Source organism: Oncorhynchus kisutch, linkage group LG17, assembly GCF_002021735.2.
Source record: "Oncorhynchus kisutch isolate 150728-3 linkage group LG17, Okis_V2, whole genome shotgun sequence".
Lineage (NCBI taxonomy): Eukaryota > Metazoa > Chordata > Actinopteri > Salmoniformes > Salmonidae > Oncorhynchus > Oncorhynchus kisutch.
The window spans coordinates 33,485,259-33,495,546 of NC_034190.2; positions in this window are offsets into that span (position 1 = coordinate 33,485,259).

Genomic DNA, 10,288 nt, shown 5'->3' on the forward strand with positions numbered 1-10,288 from the left:
ATAAATTGTGCCACTTCCACTTGCTCTTTTGAGTTTCCAGACGTAAAGAGAAGAGGGCTATGTCTCTAAGGAAATGGTAAGTTCCCTGGGTTCAATCTCTTTAAATCTCTACCCATGTTGATGTGACCCGGAGAGCCATTCTGCCACTCCGTCCTCTCCCCCAGTGCAGGCTGGGAGAAGGACCAAAAATGGTCATTTTACACCAATGTGATAGTCACTTCCTGCCAAGATTCATAGGGACAGAGTTCAAAGTATTCGGTACACAAATATATTTTAGGCCTCCATTTTCAGAGCCCATTTAATGTCTCTGTAGCCAGGAGGATCACTGAGCTGGAGTTGAGTCTCAACTATAGCTTCTAAACATGCTGGACTGATATGACACAGCATTCTAAGAAACTTGCTAGCTGGATGTAGATCGAAAAATTGTTTCCAAGGAGTTATAAAAATGTAACTCAATTTCTGTCCTCCCTTTTGGTCTCATGGAATTCAAATTGAATCAAGCCAATTGTATTCCTCATTGTACAGTCGTGGCCAAAAGTTTTGAGAATTACACAAATATCAATTTTCACATAGTCTGCTGCCTCAGTTTGTATGATGGCAATGGGCATATATTCCAGAATGTTATGAAGAGTGATCAGATGAATTTCAATTAATTGCAAAGTCCCCCTTTGCCATGCAAATAAACAGAATCCCCCAAAAACATTTCCACTGCATTTCAGCCCTGCCACAAAAGGACCAGCTGACATCATGTCAGTGATTCTCTCGTTGTGAGTGTTGACGAGGACAAGGCTGGAGATCACTCTGTCATGCTGATTGAGTTTGAATAACAGACTGGAAGCTTCAAAAGGAGGGTGGTGCTTGGAATCATTGTTCTTCCTCTGTCAACCATGGTTACCTGCCTAGAAGGCCAGCATCCCAGAGTTGCCTCTTCACTGTTGACATTGAGACTGTTGTTTTGCTTGTACTTTTAATGAAGCTGCCAGTTGAAGACTTGTGAGGCATCTGTTTCTCAAACTAGAAGCTCTAATGTACTTGTCTTCTTGCTCAGTTGTGCATCGGGGCCTCCCACTCCTCTTTCTATTCTGGTTAGAGCCCGTTTGCACTGTTCTGTGAAGGAAGTAGTACACAGCATTGCTCCAGATATGCAACTAGTCTGTACGAGATCTTCAATTTCTTGGCAATTTATCGCATGGAATAGCCTTCATTTCTCAGAACAAGAATAGACTGATGAGTTTCAGAACAAAATTATTTGTTTCTGGCCATTTCGATCCTGTAATGGAACCCACAAATGCTGATGCTCCAGATACTCAACTAGTCTAAAGAAGGTAAGTTTTATTTATTCTTTAATCAGGACAACAGTTTTCAGCTATGCTAACATAATTGCAAAAGGGTTTTCTAATGATCAATTAGCCTTTTAAAATGATAAACTTGGGTTAGCCAACACAACGTGCCATTGGAACACAGGAGTGATGGTTGCTGATAATGGGCCTCTGTACGCCTATGTACTGTAGATATTCCATAAAAATCTGCCATTTCCAGCTACATAGGTCATTTACAACATTAACAATGTCTACACTGTATTTCTGATCAATTTGATGTTATTTCAATGGACAGAAAATGTGCTTTTCTTTAAAAAACAAGGACATTTCTAAGTGACCCCAAACCTTTGAACGGTAGTGTACAAACAAACTTAGTGTGTGAAATGTATGTGAAAACGACGTTTCTATTACAGTGCCTTGCGAAAGTATTCGGCCCCCTTGAACTTTGCGACCTTTTGCCACATTTCAGGCTTCAGACATAAAGATATAAAACTGTATTTTTTTGTGAAGAATCAACAACAAGTGGGACACAATCATGAAGTGGAACAACATTTATTGGATATTTCAAACTTTTTTAACAAATCAAAATTATTCAGCCCCTTTACTTTCAGTGCAGCAAACTCTCTCCAGAAGTTCAGTGAGGATCTCTGAATGATCCAATGTTGACCTAAATGACTAATGATGATAAATACAATCCACCTGTGTGTAATCAAGTCTCCGTATAAATGCACCTGCACTGTGATAGTCTCAGAGGTCCGTTAAAAGCGCAGAGAGCATCATGAAGAACAAGGAACACACCAGGCAGGTCCGAGATACTGTTGTGAAGAAGTTTTAAAGACGGATTTGGATACAAAAAGATTTCCCAAGCTTTAAACATCCCAAGGAGCACTGTGCAAGCGATAATATTGAAATGGAAGGAGTATCAGACCACTGCAAATCTACCAAGACCTGGCCGTCCCTCTAAACTTTCAGCTCATACAAGGAGAAGACTGATCAGAGATGCAGCCAAGAGGCCCATGATCACTCTGGATGAACTGCAGAGATCTACAGCTGAGGTGGGAGACTCTGTCCATAGGACAACAATCAGTCGTATATTGCACAAATCTGGCCTTTATGGAAGAGTGGCAAGAAGAAAGCCATTTCTTAAAGATATCCATAAAAAGTGTCGTTTAAAGTTTGCCACAAGCCACCTGGGAGACACACCAAACATGTGGAAGAAGGTGCTCTGGTCAGATGAAACCAAAATGGAACATTTTGGCAACAATGCAAAACGTTATGTTTGGCGTAAAAGCAACACAGCGCATCACCCTGAACACACCATCCCCACTGTCAAACATGGTGGTGGCAGCATCATGGTTTGGGCCTGCTGTTCTTCAGCAGGGACAGGGAAGATGGTTAAAATTGATGGGAAGATGGATGGAGCCAAATACAGGACCATTCTGGAAGAAAACCTGATGGAGTCTGCAAAAGACCTGAGACTGGGACGGAGATTTGTCTTCCAACAAGACAATGATCCAAAACATAAAGCAACATCTACAATGGAATAGTTAAAAAATAAACATATCCAGGTGTTAGAATGGCCAAGTCAAAGTCCAGACCTGAATCCAATCGAGAATCTGTGGAAAGAACTGAAAACTGCTGTTCACAAATGCTCTCCATCCAACCTCACTGAGCTCGAGCTGTTTTGCAAGGAGGAATGGGAAAAAATGTCAGTCTCTCGATGTGCAAAACTGATAGAGACATACCCCAAGCGACTTACAGCTGTAATCGCAGCAAAAGGTGGCGCTACAAAGTATTAACTTAAGGGGGCTGAATAATTTTGCACGCCCAATTTTTCAGTTTTTAATTTGTTAAAAAAGTTTGAAATATCCAATAAATGTCGTTCCACTTCATGATTGTGTCCCACTTGTTGTTGATTCTTCACAAAAAAATACAGTTTTATATCTTTATGTTTGAAGCCTGAAATGTGGCAAAAGTTCGCAAAGTTCAAGGGGGCCGAATACTTTCGCAAGGCACTGTATCTGTGGTTAAAAAGACAAGGTCCTAAAAAATCACAGGGTAGGTTTCAATGTAAAAGAAAAATTCAAAACGAGCTTCTAGCCAGAGGGCAGAGGTGGATAGTAATGAGCTTGGATGAACTAGTACTACTCTCTGTAGTTACTCTCTGGGAGCTGTACTTGTACTCTAAAGAAAGTCATTTCTGAAAGAAGTCACTTACTTTTTACTCAGTTACATTTGACCAAATCACTTCAGTTACATAGATTTATATTGTTCAATTGTTGCTCTCAGAGGAAAACCTTGTAACTCCAAATGTGGTGATTATACAGTGCCTTGCGAAAGTATTCGGCCCCCTTGAACTTTGCGACCTTTTGCCACATTTCAGGCTTCAAACATAAATATATAAAACTGTATTTTTTGTGAAGAATCAACAACAAGTGGGACACAATCATGAAGTGGAACGACATTTATTGGATATTTCAAACTTTTTTAACAAATCAAAAACTGACAAATTGGGCGTGCAAAATTATTCAGCCCCCTTAAGTTAATACTTTGTAGCGCCACCTTTTGCTGCGATTACGACTGTAAGTCGCTTGGGGTATGTCTCTATCAGTTTTGCACATCGAGAGACTGACATTTTTTCCCATTCCTCCTTGCAAAACAGCTCGAGCTCAGTGAGGTTGGATGGAGAGCATTTGTGAACAGCAGTTTTCAGTTCTTTCCACAGATTCTCGATTGGATTCAGGTCTGGACTTTGACTTGGCCATTCTAACACCTGGATATGTTTATTTTTGAACCATTCCATTGTAGATTTTGCTTTATGTTTTGGATCATTGTCTTGTTGGAAGACAAATCTCCGTCCCAGTCTCAGGTCTTTTGCAGACTCCATCAGGTTTTCTTCCAGAATGGTCCTGTATTTGGCTCCATCCATCTTCCCATCAATTTTAACCATCTTCCCTGTCCCTGCTGAAGAAAAGCAGGCCCAAACCATGATGCTGCCACCACCATGTTTGACAGTGGGGATGGTGTGTTCATGGTGATGAGCTGTGTTGCTTTTACGCCAAACATAACGTTTTGCATTGTTGCCAAAAAGTTCAATTTTGGTTTCATCTGACCAGAGCACCTTCTTCCACATGTTTGGTGTGTCTCCCAGGTGGCTTGTGGCAAACTTTAAACGACACTTTTTATGGATATCTTTAAGAAATGGCTTTCTTCTTGCCACTCTTCCATAAAGGCCAGATTTGTGCAATATACGACTGATTGTTGTCCTATGGACAGAGTCTCCCAACTCAGCTGTAGATCTCTGCAGTTCATCCAGAGTGATCATGGGCCTCTTGGCTGCATTTCTGATCAGTCTTCTCCTTGTATGAGCTGAAAGTTTAGAGGGACGGCCAGGTCTTGGTAGATTTACAGTGGTCTGATACTCCTTCCATTTCAATATTATCGCTTGCACAGTGCTCCTTGGGATGTTTAAAGCTTGGGACATCTTTTTGTATCCAAATCCGTCTTTAAAACATCTTCACAACAGTATCTCGGACCTGCCTGGTGTGTTCCTTGTTCTTCATGATGCTCTCTGCGCTTTTAACGGACCTCTGAGACTATCACAGTGCAGGTGCATTTATACGGAGACTTGATTACACACAGGTGGATTGTATTTATCATCATTAGTCATTTAGGTCAACATTGGATCATTCAGAGATCCTCACTGAACTTCTGGAGAGAGTTTGCTGCACTGAAAGTAAAGGGGCTGAATAATTTTGATTTGTTAAAAAAGTTTGAAATATCCAATAAATGTTGTTCCACTTCATGATTGTGTCCCACTTGTTGTTGATTCTTCACAAAAAAATACAGTTTTATATCTTTATGTTTGAAGCCTGAAATGTGGCAAAAGGTCGCAAAGTTCAAGGGGGCCGAATACTTTCGCAAGGCACTGTATATATATTTTTTACATGAATAGTTTCACGACCCCATGGCTAATGAAGTGGATTCAAAATACACTACATATACAAAAGTATGCGGACATCCCATCATATTAGTGTCTGACAGGTGTATAACATCGAGCACACAGCCACACAATCACCATAAACAAACATTGGCAGTAGAATGGCCTTAATGAAGAGCTCCCTGACTTTCAACGTGGCACCGTCAGAGGATGCCACCTTTCCAACAAGTCAGTTTGTCAAATTTATGTCCTGCTAGAGCTGCCCGGTCAACTGTTAAGTGCTGTTATTGTGAAGTGGAAACATCTAGAAGCAACAACGGCTCAGCCACGAAGTGTTAGGCCACACAAGTTCATAGAACAGGACCATTGAAAGCTGAAGCGCATAGTGCGTAAAAATTGTCTGTCCTTGGTTGCAACACTCACTACCGAGTTCCAAACTGCCTCTGAAAGCAACATCAGCCGAATAACTTTTCTTTGGGAGCTTCATGAAATGGGGTTCCATTGTCTAGCAGCCACACACAAGCCGAAGTTCATCATATGCAATTCGTCGGCTGGAGTAGTGGAAATGGGTTCTCTCTGGAGTGATGAATCACGCTTCACCATCTGGCAGTCCGACGGACAAATCTGTGTCTGGCAGATGCCAGGATAACGCTAACTGCCGCAGTGCATAGTGCCAACTGTAAAGTTTGGTGGAGGAGGAATAATGGTCTTGGGCTGTTTTTCATGGTTCGGGCTTGGCCCCTTGGTTCCAGTGAAGGGAAATCTTAACGCTACAGCATATAAAGACATTCTAGATGATTTTGTGCTTCCAATTTTGTGGCAACAGTTTGGGGAAGGCCATTTCCTGTTTAAGCATGACAATGCCCCCGTGCATAAAGAAATGTTTTGTTGAGATCAGTGTGGAAGAACTTGACTGGCCTGCACAGAGCCCTGACCTCAGCCCCATCGAACACCTTTGGGATGAATTGGAACGCCGATGGCGAGCCAGGCCTTTGCCCAACATCAATGCCCGGCCTCACTAATGCTCTTGTGTCTGAATGGAAGCAAGTCCCCGCGGCAATGTTCCAACATCTAGTGAAAAGCCTTCCAAGAAGAGTGGAGGCTGTTATAGCAGCAAAGGTGGGACCAACTCCATATTAATGCCCATGATTTTGGAATGAGATGTTCAACAAGCAGGTTTCCACATACTTTTGGTCATATAGTGTATCTGCATTCCCAGTCATGTGAAATCCATAGATTAGGGCCAAATGAATTTATTTCAGTTGACTGATTTCCTTATATGAACTGTAACTAAGTAAAATCTTTGAAATTGTTGCATGTTGCATTTATATTTTTGTTAAGTGTATGTTCAATGTTGTTGATCCATCCTCAGTTTCCTTCTATCATAGCCATTAAGCTCTGTAACTGGCTTCCTGGTGAAATCGCTGAGTAGTTTCCTTTCCTCTCCAGCAACTGAGTTAGGAAGGACGCCTGTATCTTTGTAGTGACTAGGTGTATTAATACACCATCCAAAGTGTAATTAATAACTTCACCTTGCTCAAAGGGACATTCAATGTCTGATTTTTTTTTACCCATCTGACAACAGATGCACTTCTTTGCGAGGCATTGGAAAATCTCCAAGGTCTTTGAGGCTGAATTTGTGTTTGAAATTCACTTCTCGACTGAGGAACCTTACTGATAATTGTATGTGTGGGGTACAGAGATCAGGTAGTCATTAAAAAATCATGTTAAACACTATTATTGCACACAGAGTGAGTCTATGCAACTTATTATGTGACTTGTTAAGCACATTTCTACTCCTGAACTTATGTAGGCTTGCCGTAACAAAGGGGTTGAACACTTATTGACTCAAGACATTTTCATTCAATTATTATTATTTTTTTAAATCTAAAAACATAATTCCACTTTGACATTATGGGGTGTTGTGTGTAGGCCAGTGTAGGCCAGTGACAAAACATATCAATTTAATAAGGTGTGTGAATACTTTCTAAAGGCATTGCATTTGAGTAAAAAGTATCTTTGGGAATGTAGTGGAGTAAAAGTTGTCAAAAATGTGTAATAGTAAAGTCAAGTACAGATACCCTCTAAAATACTTAAGTAGTACTTCAAAGTATTTTACTTTGTTACTTTGTTACTTTGTTCCACAGGAAAGGAAGACCCAGAGTTACCTCTGCTGCAGAGGATAAATTCATTAGAGTTAAGAGCACCGCAGATTACAGCCCAAATAAATGCTTCACAGAGTTCAAATAACAGACACATCTCAACATCAACTGTTCAGAGGAGACTGTGTGAATCAAGCCTTCATGGTCGAATTTCTGCAAAGTAACCACTACTAAAGGACACCAATAAGAAGAAGAGACTTGCTTGGGCCAAGAAACACGAGCAATGGAGATTAGACCGGTGGAAATCTGTCCAAATTTGAGATTTTTGTTTCCAACCGCCGTGTCTTTGTGAGATGCCTAGTAGGTGAATGGAAGATCTCTGCATGTGTGGTTCTCACTGTGAAGCATGGAGGAGGAGGTGTGGGGGTGCTTTGCTGGTGACACTGTCAGTGATTTATTTAGAATTCAAGGCACACTTAAAACCAGCATGGCTACCACAGCATTATGCAGCAAATGAGCCATCACATCTGGTTTGCACTTAGTGGGACTGTCATTTGTTTTTCAACAGGACAATGACCCAAAATGCACCTCCAGGCTGTGTAAGGGCTATTTGATAAAGGAGAGTGATGGAGTGCTGCACCCAATTGAGATGGTTTGGGATGAGTTGGACTGCAGAGTAAAGGAAAAGCAGCCAACAAGTGCTCAGCATATGTGGGAACTCCTTCAAGACTGTTGGAAAAGCATTTCTCATGAAGCTGGTTGAGAGAATTCCAAGAGTGTGCAAAGCTGTCATCAAGGCAAAGGCTGGCTTTTTTGAAGAATCTAAAATCTACAATATATTTAGATTTGTTTAACACTTGTTTGGTTACTGCATGATTCCATATCTATTATTTCATAGTTTTGATGTCGTCACTATTATTCTACAATGTAGAAAATAGTAAAATAAAGAAAAAACCTTGAATGACTAGGTGTTTCCAAACTTTTGACTGGTACTGTATATATATTTTTTTAAATCCCACCACTTGAATATTGATTCCCCTATTAACAGCTATTAAAACTGAAGAGATTACCATACAAATCATGTTTTAAATGAGTATATTAGACTAGTGTTTGTGAGTAATTGCATTGACCTTTAAGATGTGAAGGTAGAATGTTAGGTGCATGATGCTGTCAAGTTTTGAAAACGAGTTACAAAAAAAAAGAACTAACGCCAGCTAGTTTTTCCTGCTTTGTTAAAATAAATTACCATTGCTACCTACAGGTTATTCATAAGAAATAGAAAAGCTATGTGATCTGCTGTCACTAGCGCAAACCATGTATCATTTGTGTAATGTCTTAAAATTTATAAAGGTTTTACATACTGCGTGAATACGTTTTTAGGGTTGTTTCTACCACTTATGCTGTGTGTTGTATGTTGCTTTAAACTTTTGACACACTTTTGTATCATTCCCACCATTGAAAAGCAATCTGTGGGGTCCAAATTAGAAAAGGAAAACGTTTCAGTGAAATGACTGAAAAGCTTCATTTTCAAGACAGTCAAATCTAGTCCAATGGGTGACAACTGTGAGAAAGTGAAAAGAGCGGTGCATATGATTATGGGCAAGGGCAGGACTGGGCAGGCTGCAGACGGACAGAGAAAATAACATTTACCTTGAACTCCGGCTGCTCTGTCTCTAGGGTGGGGTCAACAATTGTGCAAGGGTCTGACAGGGTCAGGGGGAGGGAGGAACCAGGGACCGAGGCTGCCCTGGGGTCGTGGGGGCTACCCGGGGGGTGTGGGGGGAGGGGGGGGGGGTATTGGCAGATTTAGGAGGCAGATGCTCAATATGCAGATGTCTAATCGAATTGTGGGATGTTAAATTGGTACCACTGATTTGCATCAATACAATAGGCCTCCCATCCCGCCTTGGGTTTAGGGGTCAACCGAGTTCCCTTGCATGGAATAAGCAGCATCTGAAAAGGTGTGAACTTCATAAAGAAAGCATACTGCTGCTTGGTGGGAAGACACAGAATTAAATATATATGGGATATACTTCCTATAAATGCAATATCTGTCACTCTTATTTTAAATGTATCTCTATTCCTATAAACTTGTATTATATCAGATTAAGGGATATTGTATTCAGTGGTTAAAGGCCCAGAGCAGTCAAAAACGAGATTTTTCCATGTTTTATATATATATTTCCACACTATGAGGTTGGAATAATACTGTGTAATTGTGAAAATTATGATAATGGCCTTTTAGTGTCAGTGCTGTTTGAAAAGACCACCTGAAATGTCAACCTGTTTTGGCGAGATAGAGTTTTGGCCTGTCTCGTGACATCACCAGGCAGTAAATTAGTAAATTAGACCAATAAGAAAAAGAGTTCCAAACCTCTCTGTCAATAATGGTACGTTTTCTCCACCCCACTCAGACCACTCCCAGACCACTCCCAGACAGTCCTATCTAAATTCTTTCTTGAGAAATTGCTCTTTTGCTAAGAAGCTATTTTTGTTTCTTTTTGCCCATTTTAATTGAAAACAATCACAGTAAGGTACTCAGAAATAATTTGATATTGATATTTTTTCAAATCTGTCTGCAATTTGACTTTTAAATTGAACTGGGGCTGGGCCATTCTACCAATTCGATGACTTTTGAGAAGTGTAACTTCATGAAAAAAAACGCTGGATTTCACACATTTTTGTAATTCTGTCATAAAGAGCACATGTTCAACTGATAAAAAATGCTATAGTAAGTGCCTATTAACTGCCAAATATAGTAACAGGTTGACTGTAACATGGTTGACGATTTCATCTTAAATCAGCTACAAATCCCCTTTTGATTGGGGGAATGGAAGCTTGTTGTGTGCAACAGGGAGTAGCAATTGAACACAAGCTTCACATTTATTTTTATTTTTAATTGTTAGAATATTTCTAGTCTGTCTATC